Genomic DNA, 6000 nt, shown 5'->3' with positions numbered 1-6000 from the left:
TACAGCATCTCACATGTCACATGGATCCCCAGACAACCCACATTCATTCCACACTTCCCTTACGGTTTTCCTCTCCAAAACAACTTTTCCACACTTTCTGCAACCTTACATTCCCTATGCTTCAACTCCTAATGTTGATTCAGACATCTTTTTAAAACGGAAGGTTTAGCTCTTTAACCCCTCCCCATCACTTGTACCCTCCATCCACTGTCGCCTTCATACAATGATGTTGTGAAGGGTAGAACAGCATTACTGGTTTGGTTGCAATCACACATTCTCAGCTAAGTCATGTGGTTCATATGATGACCCTTCTAGCTCAGAACAGCTTTTTGTATTCTCTCGAGTTAGTGATTGCCTTTGTTTCTCATTTGTGGTTCATCTGCCATGCTAACCCACAAGCCAACTCATTCTTCAGTTCCCTCCACTCAGGCTTCTACCCAGACCAGCCTACTGAAACTCCTGTTATCAAGGTCATAAACTTTTTCTGTATTGCCACACTTTGTGGGCATGTCTATTCCTCATTATCCATACTCCCCAAGCAGCATTCACCATGACTGCCCTGATCCATTTCTTAAAACATACTTTGTTTGACTTCAGTAACACTACCCTTACCTGGTTTTTCTTCTCTCACACTGGACATTTCTTCCCAGTGTCCCTTTCTGCCTCCTCCTTCTAAATGTCAGAGCATCTAAGAACTCAGTCCTCTGTCCCTTCACTTCTTCTTTGAGATGATTTTATACACATTCTATAGCTAATGATCCCCAAATCCTTATCTCCATCCTGGGCCTCTCCCCCTAGTGTCAGACTTGCAGTCACTCAACTGCTCAGTGACACCTCTCTGTGGATATCCAATGGACCTAGTCAAGCTGGGCTCTGGATTCTTTGATGCCCCCTGCAACTCCCAAGCTTCCCCAACTCTGCCATCAACCACCATCCCACCAGCTGCTCCTCCCACACCTGACACCCACCCTACTCACCCTGCTCCTTCTCTTCCCTCACCCTTGTCAGTCCTACCTCTCACATGCATCACAACTCTGTGTGCTTCTTCCCACTCCTGCTTTGGGATCCCAGAACCTGCCATTTCTTTGTCCCAGAAGGCTCTGCTCCCCTCACCCCTCCCTAGGATCGGCTTAACTGGCTTAAATGACTTCTGTTAAGAGAAACAGTCCCTGTTTTCCTGTCTAAAGCACTCTTCACCCACCTCTATTATTTTCTCACCCGAGTCTGTATTAATATGTCACATGGTGCCTACTACAACTTGAAGTTCAGTGTGTGTGTGGGTGTGTGTGTGTGTGTGTGTGTGAGAGAGAGAGAGAGAGAGAGAGAGAGAGAGAGAGAGAGAGAGAGAGAGAGCCTGTACAATGAAAGCCCAAGGAAGACAGGTCTCCATGTTTCATGTTTAGAACTCAAGCTCCACTCCTGGTAGAGAATTTGCCACCTGTGAGGTTTTTAATACACCATGGCAAGAAGAAAGGGAGAAAAACCCTGGGGCCCAGTCTCAGCTCATCAGCTCGTCAGGGAGTTGCTGTGTGACCTAGGGCAAGTCATACCTGCTCCTCAAGTGACTTCCTCGATGTCCAAAGCCCATGTTTTGGTCAATTTTTTAAGTCACTGACTAAAATAGCCAACAACAACAACTTAGATTAGGAAAAGTTTGTCACTTGCAGTTTCAGAAGTCTTCATCTATGAATGTCCAACTACATTGCTCTGGGCCCAAGGTGAGGCAGCTTATCATGGGAGAAGGACCCAGCAGAGAAAATCTGCTCAGCTCATGATAAGGTCACGAAGCAGAGAGAGGAGTAGGGGCCACAAGAAGATGCACCTTCCAGGGAATGCCCCCAGTGACCCAACTCCTCCAGCCACACTCCATTTGCCTACAGTTACCATAAAGTCAGTTCTTTAAACTAGGATGAATGAATTAGGTCTGTGATCCAACCGTTCTGATCGGATCATTAGCTCTTGTGATCCAATCATTCTCTCTCTGAATATCCTGTATTAACAGATACATTTGGGGGACACCTCATATTCAAACCATCACACTATGCCCCGGCTGCCAAAACTCATGTCTGTCCCACAAATGCAAACATTTAGTTCTCCCAAGAGTCCCACAGTCTCAACAGTTCCAGCATTGCCCAAAGTTCATTCCAAGTCCAAAGTCTCTCCTGAGACTCAAGGCAAACCCTTGTCTTTGAGCCCCTATGAAAATCAAAAACAAATTATATCTACCCAATATGCAGTAGCACACAGTAAACCTTCTCATTCCAAAAGGAAGAAATAGGGGCACAGAAAGGAGAAACGTGGACAAAACAAGACAGAAACCTAGCTGAGAAAACTGGTCCCCATCCAAATACAGCATCTAGGACACATGGCTACAAGATGTTCTCTCCAAAGGGCTTGGGCAGCCCTGACTCTGGCCTTGGTTGCAACATGCAGGGGCTCTCCTTAATCTTGCTCTTCCACCCCCAGCAGTTTTTCTCAGCTGCCCATGTTACTGGCATCTCTTAATTCTTGGGGTCTCCATTTCAGCTTCGGCTTCACCTACAGGTTCACACATGGCCCTCTTAAGGGCAGTCCATGAGGACTCCAACCCTGCTGCACTTTGCCTGGCCTCCCAGGCCTGCCTTTGACATCTCAATTGAAGCTTCCATGACCCCTGAACTTTAACCTCCTACACCCCTGCAGAACCGGAACCAGATGGATGATGCCAAGGTCCCCTGCCAATTCACACTGGGGCCCATAGAATCATGGCTCCAATGGCCTCTGAGGGCCTGTGTGGCTCAGAAAGGTGAAACAACCCCCAAACCTCCCCACCCCATGTGAGCAGGGCACCTCCATAATCTCTTCTCAAGAGAATGTTTCCTTCTACCTCCCTGACCTGCAATGGATGTGGTCTTGCAAATTTCTGAGATGCCCTCAAGGCAACTTACCCCATTGTCTCTGTGCCAAGTACTGAGCATCTCCTCAACAAACACACAGTGCTTGGACACAGTTTACTTTTTAAGGGGAGTGGTGGTGGTATTCATATTTTTGGACGTTGATGAGCCTTTATTTCATTCATTTATTTATATGCAGTGCCGAGAATCAAACCCAGTGCCCCACACATGCTAGGCAAGCACTCTACCACTAAGCCACAACCCCAGCTCCTTGGACACAGTTTTATATGCACTTTTTTTTGGCTTTTTAGTCACTTGTGCATAGCTGTGACCAAAATACCTGACAAGAACAACTTAGAGAAGGACAAGTTTAATTGGGGCTCACAGCTTTAGAGGTCTTGGTATAGACAATCAACTGCACTGTTCTTGGCCCAAGATGGCACAGCACAGCATGGGGGAAGAAGAAATCTGCTCAGCTCATGGCAGAATCAAGAAGCAGGGAGAGAGAAAGAGAGGGAGGGAGAAAGGGTCCATAAGGAAGATGCACCTTTCTAGGACAAGCCCCCGGTAACTCACCTTCTCCAGCCACATCCCAACTGCCACATCCCTACAGCCACATCCCAATAAGTCCACTCAAACTAAGACAGACTGATTAGGTTACAGCTCTCATAATCTAATGATTTCAACTCTGAATATTCCTGCTTTGGGGGTGCACATTACAAACAATCATAACACTCTACTTCCTAGTCACGGAAGTCTTAAGGAAATAAGATGATAGTGCTATAAAACGTTAAGGGTTTCTAAGATCCTTGTACAATTAAATGTTGCAAATGTCCAGATTAAACCCCCGTCTCTTAACTTTCTTTAAAGTACTCCTACAACCCTTAAAGCACATTGTCGGAAAACAAGTAACACTTCATTCATTTCAGCAGACCACCTTCCCTCCCCACTCCCACTGTCTTTCTCTCCTCTAGATGGAGTGCACCATCTAGTGGCCAAGTCACTGTTCAGCAGGGTAGGTCTCATTTTTCAGATGGACTCTGCTACTAGCAGCAAGCAAGGCTTTCTCTCTTTCCCACTTTCCAGTTGCCTAAACTGAGGACTCTCTATCATGAAGACAAAGGAATGGTCTGTCTCTTGAAGATGTGAACAACAGGGACCAAAATTGTAGGAGCTGGAGAACCACCTCCTGCACTGAACAGAAGAGGGCACCTTATGTGGGACAGAAATATTTGAAAAAAATGCTGGCCCTGAGTCGGACAGGTACAGAACTGAAGCGGATCCACATCAAGACAGAAAAAAGAGCCAGGAACCCTGGTATACATGAAAGGCTGAGGAAGGGCTGAGGCTGCAGAACTGCAAGTTCCAGGTCAACCTTGGCAACTTAGCAAGATTCAACCTCAAAGAAAAAATAAAATGCTGAGGATTTAGCTCAGTGGTAGAGCTCTTGCCCAGTATGTAGAAGACCCTGGGTTCAATCCCTAGTGTGTGTGAGGAAGGGGATAAAACCACTGCTCTCTGCTTTATGCATATGATATCTCTACTCAATGTCGCCCAGTGCTCTGAGGTCATCTTCAAGAGGAAGTCTACATCAATCATCCTAAAAGAAATTACAACAGCCCCCTCCTTTCCTCCCCACAACATATGCTAATCTACCAGTTTTGTGAGTAGACATCAAGCCCAAGGTTTTGTACATGCCTGGCAGGCACACGACCCGCTACCCCTGAGCCACACCCCAGTTCCTCTAATACAGTGTGCTTATTGCTAGAAAAATATGACTGATCTTTGTTTCCTAACTAGGTTTTTGTCACCATTCCAAAATACCAGGGATAATTAACTTATAAAGGGAAATGACTTATTTTGGCTTATGCTCTCAGAGGTTCCACCATGATCACTTGGGCCTTTTGTTTACAGGCCTATGGGGAAGGAGCATATGGCACCAGGAGCACACGATGGAGCAAAACCACTCACCTCATGGTCGAGAAGCAAGAGAGAGCCATGAGGAGCCAGGTCCCACTAGCCACTTCAAGGACATGCACCCAACAACCAAAAGTGCTCCCACTAGGCCCCACCTCATAAAGATCCAACCACATCCTAATAACAGCATCCTGAGGACCAAGCCTTTAACATGTGACCTTTTGGGAAACAACCAGATTCAAACTATAGCAGTACTCCACTGGGATATGTCACTATTACACCTCTCCTGCTCCACTAAAATGAAACCAATGAAGGAGGAAATGAGTCCCCCGCACCACACAACCACTCCATTCCTGTGCTAGTGATCAAAATGAGGGCCTCTCACATGTTGTGCAAATTTTCTAGAACGTACCCCCATCCCCCTCAAAAAAAAATTTTAAATGCATAAAACAAAACATAATTTCCATCATGAAAACAAAAAAGACAATAAGTTATAAAAAAAACAATTACATTTATATGCAGGTGTTGAAATGTTACAACACATTTTGATATTGTCCCAAATGTGATTCTTTTTTTTAAAAAACCTACTTTAAATTCTCTATCATCTTCCATCTATTCAATGACAACTATCACCTCAAAATGTAAAAAAAAAAAAAAAAGTGATCTGGAGTTCAGACATGTGGCCCAAAGAACATGCAAATAACTGAGACAATGGAGTCAGAATTCAGGCAAGAAATAGATTCAGAACATCCATCAGAGTTGTTTAATATTAAGTGGCAAAAACACACAGAACCAGATTTTCAGGCAGAGCTCTCACCCATGAGTACTTCTAACCACTATGAATTAGGTTGGCTACAGGCACACGGAGGACTGTACCTTTGCTTTGGAATCTGGAAATCACTCAGTCAAATGTAGCCATAAATAAGGGTTTTTCAACAAAGCATAAAACACCCTTTGCAGTGGCTCTATGTGCACTTTTTACTTTACTTTACTTAGAGGGAAGAAAAAATAACTCTAAAGTAACCAAAGGAAAAGGAAGAGTTAGCAATAGAGACAAAGAATTTTAAAAAGAGAAAATGAGCAAGGAGCAGGGAGAACAGGGAAGTAGGACTAGAAAGCAGTAAAACGGGCTGAGATGGAAGATGAGGGAACATTCACGACGATTTGGGGAATATGTTACACATTGTGAAAAGTGTCTGCCATAGATACT

This window comes from Urocitellus parryii, chromosome 6 (assembly GCF_045843805.1).
Source record: "Urocitellus parryii isolate mUroPar1 chromosome 6, mUroPar1.hap1, whole genome shotgun sequence".
In the NCBI taxonomy this organism is placed as follows: Eukaryota; Metazoa; Chordata; class Mammalia; order Rodentia; family Sciuridae; genus Urocitellus; species Urocitellus parryii.
The sequence above is the reverse complement of the archived record's forward strand: the minus strand, read 5'-3'. Positions refer to the sequence as shown.